The sequence below is a fragment of the Puntigrus tetrazona genome, chromosome 21 (assembly GCF_018831695.1).
Source record: "Puntigrus tetrazona isolate hp1 chromosome 21, ASM1883169v1, whole genome shotgun sequence".
NCBI lineage: Eukaryota > Metazoa > Chordata > Actinopteri > Cypriniformes > Cyprinidae > Puntigrus > Puntigrus tetrazona.
This window is the reverse complement of record NC_056719.1, coordinates 3,347,699-3,360,638: the sequence shown is the minus strand read 5'-3', so window position 1 is coordinate 3,360,638 and position 12,940 is coordinate 3,347,699. Positions and strand designations below refer to the sequence as shown.

The 12,940-nt window shown below is 34.8% G+C and overlaps 1 pseudogene; it reads left to right on the top strand.

Moving 5' to 3' along the window:
• The first annotated feature begins 4,789 nt into the window (after positions 1–4,789).
• On the top strand, positions 4,790–9,161 carry LOC122326150 (annotated as a pseudogene).
• The last annotated feature ends 3,779 nt before the right edge of the window (positions 9,162–12,940 follow it).

The following is a 12,940-nucleotide window of genomic DNA, read 5'->3' as shown; positions in this document are numbered from 1 at the left end:
CACATAAAAAGAAAATAATACAGAAACAGAGTTACAGAGAATAATAAAATATAATAATTAATTAATTGGTTGTGTAAATATAGATTTTATTAATATAATTAATATAATTATTTATTATTATTATTGCTAAAAATATCCATGTTTTAATTGTTGTTAGAATAGAATGCTAAAATAATATACTATTATAATTAATTAATCATATTGCTATTGTTTCTTTTCTTTTAACAAGGTAAATTTACTTTTAGCATTAAATCATTTTTAAATAATAATTAAATAAATAATTAAATAATCTACTATCCAGAAATACCACCAGAATTCTTCATTTTGCATTTTGTTAAAGGGTTTATATAGTATATATTTTATTTTTATTTATATTTCTAAAATTATATTTATTTATTTGTTTATAATATATTTACATTATATATTGCGAAGGTGTGTATGTGCATATATTTTTACATGGGTGATATCTGCAGGTCATGACCCTGTAGCTCACTTTTAGTTAGTAAAAACGAGTCTTTTATCTCACCGTGCACAACACTGTTCGCTCTACAGAGCATTTGTTGTCATGGAGAGCTCTAAATAAAAATAATTTCTGTAAATTTCTCACAGTCAGTTCCTAACGCTGAGTCCCTTTAGAATGTACCGGCTGTGCTGCTTATTAAAAAAAAACACTTCCTTTGTTAAAAACATAAGTGCAGAAAAACCTTCAGGCCAAAACCCTGTTAGTAGGTTTTTTTATGTTTTGGAAGATTTAAATGCTTTTGAGTTCTAATATCATCCTCGGAATACGTAATGGAAAGGGTTTCAATGTATTCAAAGCCAGCAGTGATGAATCTGACTGCAAGGATAGGTCATAATATGATTTTCTACAAAGGAAAAACTTAATTAACAGATTCACTGCCATCAAAGCAGTAGGAGATAGAAAATGCAAGTCCTGTGCTATCCACCCATCTATTCATTGAAAGTGTATGCCTTTCATTTTTTAATATTTAATCAAAACAGACAAAAACACTAGTGGCAGTGCCTAAGACAGCAAAAGAAGCCTATACAATGTATCACGGCGGACTGTTTGAACACTGTTTGCTTTATTTGTACCCATTCTTTATAACTGCCTATGCAATAACAGAGTGAAAACACACACACACACACACACACACACACATATATATATATATATATATATATATATATATATATATATATATATATATATATATATATACAGTATATATAGACAGAGTCATGTAGGTGTGAACAAATATTCTCAATGTCTCCCACCCCACAAGTCGTGACTTTTCCAACTTCTTCTCTAAGACACCTCACATTGCATTCCCGTACTTTCCAAATAGCCTGCCGTTTAAATGTTACCTCAAATACCACTTCATATTGCCTCTAATCCTCTATAGTTACAAAAGCTCTGTCAAAATTGTATTGACATTCAGTCAGTCGAGTTGTTCTTTCAGAGCCTAGTGCAGTACTTATCAAAGGCCTCAGTATGGATGGTTTCATAGGCTGAATTAATTCCTGAGCATATCCCAGGAGCAGCCCGGGGTGGGGTGTGAGTATAATCGCTGTAATCTTTGAACTACTAACAGATCTCAGAGCTAATTTTGCCATACTTCAGTTCTCTAATGCAATATATATATATATCTGGAACCTTTACCTTGCGTTTTGTGCCATAACATATTTACACATTAAAAGGATAGCGAATGAGACTGAGTAAATGATATTTGGGTGAACTCGTTCTTTAAGACAGCGAGTCCCAGCCCTGTTCCTGGAGGCCCCCCAAAGTTTTGCACGTCGCTTTAATTAAACACAACTGATTCGGCTCATCAGCTAATTAGTAGTGGCTCTTGAAATGCGTGCGTCATAGCAACAAGATCCAAAATGTTCTCTCAGGGGGCCTCCAGGAACAGGGTTGCCATGTGTTCTTTATTTTCACGTTCGTTAACACGATCAATACACTTGGATGCAAGTCAACAGGAGGGAGGTCACGCTCAGAAACCAGACTCAGTATAGGCTACAAACTATAAGGTTAACTTAAGAGTGAATGCATGAAGACATGATTGTACTTCTTGAGTGGAACATTGAGGTTTTCTATTTAAAGCTCACTAAAAGTGCACTGATATTTAAAGTACATGCTTTTACTCGAGGTGTCTAATCTTAAAATGACAAGGTCTCTGATGTCAGACAGCTATTTGAAGAAAATATTTGACAAAAAGAACTTTAGGGATCAAATTTGGGCAAGTACTGCATTTAAATAAACCCACCATTAGTTTTATACCGTGATGACTGTCAAATACTATGTGGGATGTATTGACAAGCTGAAGTCATTCTTTTCATTAGTAAGTCAATGCTTTATTGAATCCTTCACAATGGACACTTAGCGACATGCTGTATATTCCAAGCACATCTTCAGTATTTTAAATATTGCTAAAACAAAATGCTTAAATCATACCCCAAACCAAATTACTTAATATTTCATATAGTTCCCTTATTTAAGAAGGCCTTTATAGCAGCAATATGGTAAAAATGGTTTTATAGGGAGGTCTCATAATGTGAAAAACACTGCAATTTGTCGAGCCACAAAACAGACCAAATGCTCTTATTAATAATAACCTTAACATTAAATATGAAATATAAAACTAACACAACTTATTTATTATGACTAAATGCATCATTACACGCAGATAATATACAAACTAGGGAGCCATTACATTATATTAAATATTAACAGAAAGGTTTTATCTAAAAGAAGAAATAAGAAAACATATTAAATGTAAATATGTAAGTGATTATGAACAGCCAGCAGTCATTAATTCAAAATAAACATCAGTACGGCGATCGGGTCTTTTACAGGGTTCTTATTTTTTAATAGCATGTGGACATGAAATAAAGTAAGTTGAATAAAAGTAATAATAATAAGCTAAAAATAAGGACACATATGACTCATACTGTATAAAAACACACATTAGCAACAAAACCAAACCTAATATTAACATTAAAAAAACACACACACACAAAACATGAAAATAATAAGACCTAAATTTAAAAATTGAGGGAAGGGGCAGTGAAGGCCATTATTGGAGGCAGTAAACATTCAAGAATAGCCTGCTGATAAACACAGTACAAGATAAACAATTAATTTCATTATGTTGAAAGACTGCAATAAAACATATCACTTAACTTCTCTGGAGATGGATAGGGCATATATATGAGAGAACTGTTACAAAGAAGTTACCAGTAGTTACCAAGAAGATGCGGTCTTCATCATAAGGAACATATAAGTACTGATGTGAAAATAAAATAGAGTTACTAGAATAGCTGGATTACCACAACAGATGAAAGTGTTGTAACTGTTTGTTTTTTTATGTTTTAAGAGTCACAGCTCATTAATTAAAAGAAGAAAAAGAGCTCTGACAATAATCATCCGGTTATCACGTGATCTTTCATTTTATGCTCAAGAAACATTATTATAAATGCTTTCTAATCATCATCTAAATGTGGTTTAGTGTGAAGGAGCACTCGACGAAAATAAATAAACCGTTTTAATCCTCTTCAAACAGACAAAATAATAATATACATGTAGGCAGGCAGAACATAAACCACACGTATTAACCTCGACAATCGGACAAACTGAATACAAACACACTGGACTTAAATACACATGGAAATCACTAAATTAACTAGACACAGGTGAAGACAATTAACTAAAGTAGGTCACACGAAACACATGGCACACGACAAAAACAACAACAAACGAGTCCAAAGACGTGACACATATTAAAATTCAGAGTTGGGACAGGGTGAAGGAAAAACATAGTCTGCTATAAAGAAATGCTTGTATTAAAAAAAATAAAGGTTTAGAAAACCCAGCTATATTTGTAAGGCACATTTTGCCAGTTGAACTGTTATTATGACATCTACCAGCAGGAGTTAGTAGCCAAACCTTGACACCTTGCATTGATCAGTAAGGATGTATTTTTAGTATTATCTGTCATGTTACATATCGACCTTCCCAGAATACCACATGAAGAGACTTGAGCGCTGGGACTTGTTACCAGCCACTCTATTCACCCTTTTTTTGTAAAGATATATCTCAGATCAAACAACATTTATTAAACACATGGAATAGCGGGTTAAATACCATAGGGGCAGATAACAATAGCTTGTGTTTTGGTAAACATCCACAATGTCATAATGCTGGAGACTGGTGTCACAAGCCATTGTGTTTTTTGGACAAAAAAAAGTATTATTTAACGTTATTACGAAAATAGAATTTCAGACACTCCAAGCTTGTGACCATCATGTGGCGCAAATACTTTCCAGAATAAAAAACATCTGCCCTGTGTTTCAAACACTTGCCAAGCTTCACCACTGGTTTAAAACCCACGCATTTCCACAAACCTAAAATATTCATTTAAAAAAATGTTAGGTAACCATAACCACTATCATGCCAATGAGGCTACAATCCACATGGTGAGGAAATAGTACTAGGGCAAGCATTACAGATTCTTGTGCACCAAAGCCTAGAGGGCCATTCAGAACCAGATTTATATATATATTTGAAGCGGAAGAATCCCTTTATCCCAGTCCTCAGAAACACATTCATAACAACGAAGTCAGATGTGAAAATAAGAACAAGACAATGTGTGTGCAAGTGTGATGGAAAGAGGCAGGAATGGAGGGAGGGAAAAAGTTGTAGGAATGCTGTTTTTGGTTTTTTATTTACTGAGGGCGGGACAATCAGAAGCACATATAGGGCCCGAACTCTGCAGGAAAAGTTGCACAGGAACACTATCGACTATCATCATCTTCATCATCATCATCATCATCATCATCACAAATTAAAACATCCTTCAATCAACATCTTTAAACTATCATCTTTAAGACATTATGGGAAGACAGAAGGTGATCCTGGAAAAGATGTCTCGGATCTTTCAAGTTCGGAACATACTGATACGACAGGCTCTGGCAGAATGCCTGGGCACGCTCATACTGGTGGTGAGACATTTCTGTTGTTTTTTTCATCGATGAGATAGCGATGAGACAAACCGATTTCTTATGATGAAAATACCGTGCAGTTAAATTTAGTTTAGATTATTAATCTTGTGTTTATAGAAGATTCTCTAATATATATATATTATTTTATATTCCATGCCTTAAAATATGAAATGTCAGTTTAGTTCATTAGTTAATATATATATATATATATATTAGTACATTGATTGTACTTAGCTTGATATATGGATGATAAATAACTAATGATGCAGAGATTGATTTGCTGTCTCTCTGAACAACATGAAATTGTGGAATGCATACAAGATATCAAACATAAACTAGATGCTTTCATCTGCTGAAAAGGCTACAAACCTCCTTCAGCTACACCTGAGAGATGTTTTGTCCCCATATTTTGCAAATGATTCTCCTAGAGAAGATTTTATATTTCTTTATACCCATCCTTATGAAAATATATTTTATATACTTTATATTTGTACTATTATGTTCTGTCATGCTTCCCACTTTTAATAAGAACATGCTATCTCTGCTATAGCTATTAAAACATGGTATTAAATGAATGTTCAAAATAATTATTTATGTCTGCAAAGCAAATGGGCTCTAAATAATAAAAAGCTAGTAAATTTTAATGTAAAATTAATTGGTCAACCAGGAATGTCACAACAGGGATAACCACAAATAATAACTAGAAAATATTGTTTTGTTCGAATCAGACGCCTCTGATATAGCTGTTAATTTGTTGCTCCTCTGCTAAACCTCAAAAGAAAAGTTCTTGCTACCAAGGCTAATTTTCACTTCAACAGAACAATGCAAACATTACTAGAAGCTGTCTTGGAATTAATGAAATATTCCTTGTCTTTTCCTAGTAAACACATCTTGTATTGGTGTACTTGGTATTTTGACTATTTCTTTTACAACACAATTAGCAGATAAGCAAAACAACAAGCACTGGGCACAACATGGTCAATAATCCAGAATTCAAGACAGCCCATATCCGGAATAAATTTGACACACCACAGGGGGATCACAGGTTAAACCATATCTCATCATCTGTTTTCAATGGAAACTAAGACTCGAGAGCAGCAATATCTGGAGAAAAATAGAGCTTCCCCAATGCCCATCTGTTGTTTTCTGATGGTACTGTGCGGTCTGCGAACCCCCCATCCAGAGGCTGATCGTGCGGCTCAATAACGGCTGGCAAACACAGACAGGCTAGAGGGCATCGCACAATGGGAGAGAGAGCAAGTATACACACACAGTCATACACACAATATCTATCAAATCCACATGGTGCCCATAACGTTTCACATTCTTCAAATGCAGTCCTCAAACAAAAAACAGGTACATGAAGCCAAGGATGTCTAGCTCTGAGAATCCTAATACGTCAAACCAAAACCCGCAATCATTCAATGAGATTTATGAAAAATGCCCGTTATTCAATCTTGAGCTAGTTTCAGAGTTAAGCAGTTGGTTAATTGGATTTCTATTCTTAATTTCTCTGTTTCTAGATGTTTGGATGCGGTGCTGTCTTGCCCAGTTGATTCTAAGTGGAGGCTCTCATGGAATGTTTCTGACGGTGAATTTAGCTTTTGGGTTCGCTGCTACTTTGGGAATCTTAGTTTGTGGGCAAGTCTCAGGTAACACTGATCATGAGCTTTTTTAAAGCGGTCTTTTTGTTTTCCTGGGAGAACACAGGAAATTTCAGATTTCTGGTGTGGCATTTCACCTCAGTGAGTCACATACAGATCAGAACCAGATATTAAAATGATTGCCCAAATATTCACCAGATGGGTTTAAACTGGTAAAATTACACTACATTCTTTCCTACTTTTAGAACATTTTATTTTCAGATATTATTGGCTGGAATTTAGGGTTGCCTCATGGTTAAAGTTCACTCATTGGATGTACTGTACCTCAAGGCTGTTGTTGAAAAACTACATTAGACAACATCAAATGGGAGTTCTGACTTGAAATTTGCAGAATACTGCAAATAAATTAGTGTTTGGGCTATAAGTCTTGGACAAGAATGAAGTGGCAGAAGGTCGAAAAACAAAGCTCCCAGACATAGATTAAGTCTAATCCATGGCTAAAAAGGTTATGAAAAAAGTTTAAGTTGAAATGTTTGAAGTTTAATCCTGGTTTAAGCTTATTCAGCATGTACCAAACCAGCCCAAAAAGTGTAAAACTGAATCTTTATGGTACATACTTCAGTTTTAATAGTATTCTTTGAAGATCTCATTTCAAATGTACAATTCAACTTATTTAGAAATGCATGTTTGTGTTTTATAGGAGGTCACATAAACCCTACTGTGACCTTTTCCCTTTGTTTGCTGGGGAGAGAGCCCTGGAGGAAATTTCCCGTATACTTCCTGGCCCAGACTCTGGGGGCTTTTCTTGGCTCAGGAATAATATTTGGCATGTATATTGGTGAGTTTTAGGACTTCATTTTGGTTGACAATAACACATTTTTCTCAGTCCACATCCTGGGTCAGTCTGCAGAAGCCAAAATGAAACTCATTTTATGAGAACTGTGGTTATAAACTGCATGGGAGCTTTTGAAGATGTAAAAAGAGCATTCCCTGCTTTAAGTTCACTTGATGTTTTGCAGATGCAATTTGGGACTATGGACAAGGTTCTCTAATTGTTATAGGGGACAATGCAACGGCTGGAATCTTTGCTACATATCCTTCTAAACACCTTACTTTGCTCAATGGCTTCTTTGATCAGGTAAGACAACAAAAACTTGCATTCGCTGAAGCTATTTTTTAAGAATGTCATAGTGTTGTTTGTCCATACAGTGAAAATGCTGTTTCGGACCCCACTGACTTTCATTGTTATGGACAAAAACCATCAACATTTTAGAACAATATGAGTGTGAGTCATTGTTGGGTGAACTAACCAATATTTTTCACAGATGATTGCACGGCAGCTCTCATAGTTTGTATCCTCGCCATTGTGGACCCTTACAATAACCCCATTCCACAAGGACTGGAGGCCTTTACTGTGGGCTTTGTAGTCCTAGTGATTGGTCAGTCCATGGGTTTTAACTCAGGTTATGCTGTAAACCCAGCCAGAGACTTGGGACCTCGGATCTTCACAGCAATTGCTGGATGGGGTACAGAGGTGTTCTCGTAAGTCACATTTGCTTTACTGTTTATGTTTTTCCCCATCCATTTCACTATAGATACCATCTCTAACATAAATTTGTGTTCCATCTACCACAGAGCCAACTCTTACTGGTCCTTTGTACCAATCTTTGCCCCATTCATTGGCGCCATGTTTGGTGTGATGGTGTATCAGCTGATGGTGGGATACCATGTGGAAGGAGAAGCAAGAGATAAAAGGGAAACAGAGGAAAAAGAAGAGAAGGAAAGACTCAAACTCTCTGCTGTTTCTGAGAAGGAGACAGCGTAAGTCTGGGATCAAATGGAGTTGTTTTCCCACATTTCTGTTTAGCTTCTAAAATTTAATTTTGCTCTCATGACAATATAGTAGCAATACTGTGTATCTTGTACCAACATTAAATCAAAACTTTTGACAGTTACCCTTGACATCATGATTAGACTCAAACTAATTAGTTGTATTTTTTGCAGTATGTGCGTAATTAGTTGATGTCCTAACAGTTTAATTGATGAATCATAATTTGCATTTATACATAAACTTACCAGTTATCCTTTCAGTTTATTCCAAAAATGGTCAATCATAGCCAAATTAATTCATCCAATCTGCTAACAAGTCATTTGTTGTCACCCTTTCATTTATCTCTAATAGTTCTGCCTGCATAATGAATAATTATGAATAAGGGATATGATTTATGAAAACCTTCACCCTTATGAATACTGCATCAAAAGTACCTGTTCCGCTAATATTACAATTGAATATATTACAATATTACAAGTGAATATTAATGAGTGTTGTAATTATGCAGTGAGAAACCCAGTCCTCTTTACATTATGTGGCTTTATGCCTTTTTGGAAACGTATCTATTGTCCAGATATGTTTTGATGTATCACATGCCTGTTTCTGTTCTGGTTTACACTGTTCAGGGTTTACACTGACTATGCATATAATATATCGTGTTCATTTGCTCTTCACTGTGTTCACTGTGCTTTTTAAAAATAAACAGCATTTTTGGTAAAGCATTGGGATTCTGAAGGATCTGTAGTATTCTTAATATATGAGAAACATCATGCTCGAAATTTATTTTTGAAATGATCTGGTCGTTTAACCGCAGGGAATGCCTTTGATGTCCATTCATGTACTTGCTCAGTATATATTAGCATCATTCAGTCCGTAAAAAAAAAAACTGAATGTCCAAAGGAGAAGCGAGTTTTCTTCTATTAAATAACATTACAGATTAATGCAAATGTGTGTACATATGTTTACATGTTCTGCAAAGTCTGAAGTCACATTTTGGAACAAATCAAGAAGTGTCTGTCCACAAATAGGCGCATACCAAACCTCTTTTCTTCGGTCTGCAGTAAGAACTGAGTTTAAGTGAATTGTCAAAAACCACTGCTTGGATTCATGGCAATAAACAATAGTAGTAAAACAAAACAGCTGTAATTTAGTTTAAAAATTACACACTTTATTCTTGCTTGAAATCACACTGTCAACAAGCAAACTTTATATAGTATATAGCTATTACGATTTTAACTATAAAGCCCTTTCACATGAATTCAATTCAAAATGTTATTTCTTGAACTGCATGAAATGATTTTATTCAACACAAGTTTTGCAAGTGTTTTTGTTATTAGTGAACCTCTGTGGTATTAACTGTAGTGGAAGTTGCAATCAAATGTGGCTTGTGCATTCTCAGATATATCATGTAAATGAATGCAAATTGTAAAATCTTATATGCATTGATCACAACTCACTCTCGTGTAAATCTTCCAAATGGAAAGGGAAGATTGCAGTGCCTGTTTAGTTCAGTGAAGGGGGAAATAAAGAATGAAAATAAGAGATGTGTTTATTGGCATGAGATGGACAGAGATAACCCAGACCATGAATCTTAAATCAATGAGCACACACAGAGTCAGTTTGTAGGCAAAAAATGAATGCAGACGTTAAGAAGAATGTTTGTGGAATAGAGTTTGGGAATTTGGGATGAAATTTGAGGCAAGCTAATCGAGGCTTTTGAAACCATTAAACCAATTTTCTTGTCGTCTTTGGATTTCTGGGTGCGGAACAGCCATAGGCTCCATCCACAAGTGTATAAAATTCTTGAGGGTTTTTTAGATGTGTCAAAGCACAGCTTAAAATACATGTCATTTTTCCACATACCACAGATATACATTTCCCCACACATCCTAAATGGGGCTTTAGAATGTCCACAGTATATGAGAATTTAATAAAAATGACTTTACTATGACTAAAATTCATCAGTCATTTTGTAACCATTCTGTAGTCTGTATATCAAAAACACATTATCTTTGTTGAGTTTGAATCGGGTTCCCATGACAACTGTTGTTCTTGTTGATTGCATTACAGGTCCATGTCAAGCACACTACAAGAGTCAGTATCATGAAAGAAAACTGATACGAAATTGCTTGTTATGCCCTTAGGCCAGATATGCAAAATGACTGACAGTACAAACTGAAACGTCTAGATCTATGCTTGATTAAAATAGAACAGTGTTTTCTTGGGTGATGTTATTGGTATTAATTTAAAGAGAGGTTGTCTAATATGAGCTTAGTCATTATCATGATTTTTTTTTTTTTTTTTTTGGAGAACACTCAAGCATTTGGGAATAATCTTACTTGGTTCTTGGCTCATTTTTGATCTTTGTTTTCAAGTCAAATGCATCAAAAAAGAAAAAAAAAATAGGACGAGCTCTATCTGTTGGTTGTTGATTGAAAGGAGGCAGATCTGAATGAGAGCTCAGTCTATTTTCAAAAAGTTCTGAATGGTTTTTCTTTATGAAACAATTATGAAGCAATTAGGTGATGTCAAACAGTTCAATTAAATACTTCTTGCCTCCAAATAGCTCAAAAACCTTATCCGTAGGCTATATATAAAATCATAACCTACAAGATGTCCATAAAATCTTATGGAATTATATTAAAGGCTTATATTAACAGCAACCAACAATATACCAAAACTAAAGCTTTTACATAGACAGGAATTGAAGTAGTAGAGAAGGTGGATTGGATAGGGAAAGGTCCACGAGCTGAGCCTAAAGCCCAGGTTAACCAAAACGCAGCTGCACTATATGTCAAGTTTATTAACTTTTATTAACTTCTTTTAAGAAATGCCCCTATTGTGGTTCAAAGAATTGAAGGAACGCTGGCTGCAATTACACACAGTGATAATTTGAGGTGTAAAATCCAGGAACATTCTGATCATATTAGGAAAAATCACTGTCTCTCATGCACACACAGTGTTTCAGAAAGTGCTGTGCTTGACTAACAATAATTTTATGTCATTCACTTAAGCAATCAGGAAACTACTTGTGGGCTTAGCTCTGACGATATTGAAAAAAATCTGAGAATTTGTAACCGCAATATTTAAATATATATTTACAGTTTAATCCATATTGTAAATCCTTCGCAACCACCAATAGTCAGAATCATCCCTATTCTTTGACCACAAACAGCTGTGCTAGAAAAAAAATCCCTCTCAGAGATTTGAACTAAATGTCGGTGGTGACATAAATTGTCGATGAGAAACTGCTTTTCTGGTCCCCACCCACTGCTCAAACTTCAGAGAGGCGCTTGACATTTGGAATTCCTAAACGACATGGCCTTTCAGCGACGTGGATTCCCAAACAGATCTAATGTCAATCAAACACCCAGCATCCCAGACCCCCAACCATGGCATTCTGAAAGGGTATATGCCTACTGAGGAGGAATGGCTGTATAGCCTGACAATAAGCCAGACATTAAAAAATAATTACTAATCAATCCCTCTATGTAAACCAATTCATTCTGAAATGTGACCTGTAATGCGGTGACCTGTACATGTTGGGTATACACCGATTTTGGCTTTGTGTGGCTGTAAAATCCACAGTCGTGAATAACTGGAGGCTTTTTAGTTTCTTTTAGGAGACATAATGTGAGGAGTTTACCCAAAATTGAACATTCTGTTACCATTTGTTCATCATCATGTCATTATAAACCCAGATGACTCAGCTGATCCAGTTTATATGGTCTAAATGATTTATTCGTGAATGAATGATCTGGGTATGGAACATTCTGTTACTATTTGTTCATCATCAGGTCATTGTAAACCCAAATGACTCAGTTGATGCAGTTTTTAGTTAAAATTATTAATTTTTGAATGAATAATCTGGGTTTAGCAGTAACAGTCCACTGGAGCATTTTTAGGCAATAATTATCTGATGGTCACACAAATCTATCATTGGAATTTTGAAGAATTGAAACAAAAGTCCCATTTACTTTCATGACACTTTCATCCTTGAGTTCCTATTAAAGGAACAATTTCTAAAACAAATGTTTTACATTTAAGAAACTTGTTTACTGCGAAGAATCTGTAAAAGAAATCTATGTAGAAATTCATAAATATGTATGCTTGAGGCAAATGGGGGTCACATGTCAGTCAACGCCAAAGTGGTGATGGGCTCGAGCTAAATCTAAGAACTTCAAAAATAAATAAAAAAAATAAATACATAAAGCTGCTTATCTTTTTGTTTTCCTTGAGCATGCAGTGACACTATGAGGTCAAAGATTGAATAACTAAAATGAGTCAAACACCCTAACAATTTTACATTTATTATTACTGTTTAATTCATTTTGGTAAACAAATTAAATTGAAGAATAAAAGCATGCATATATATTAGAAATATGAATACTAAATGATTGCATAAATGTTTTTGCAGAGATTGTTTTGTATTTTAGAAATAAATAATAAAATAATGTATACCCTGTTGTTATGCTACCATTGATGGTTCTTTAACCACCTG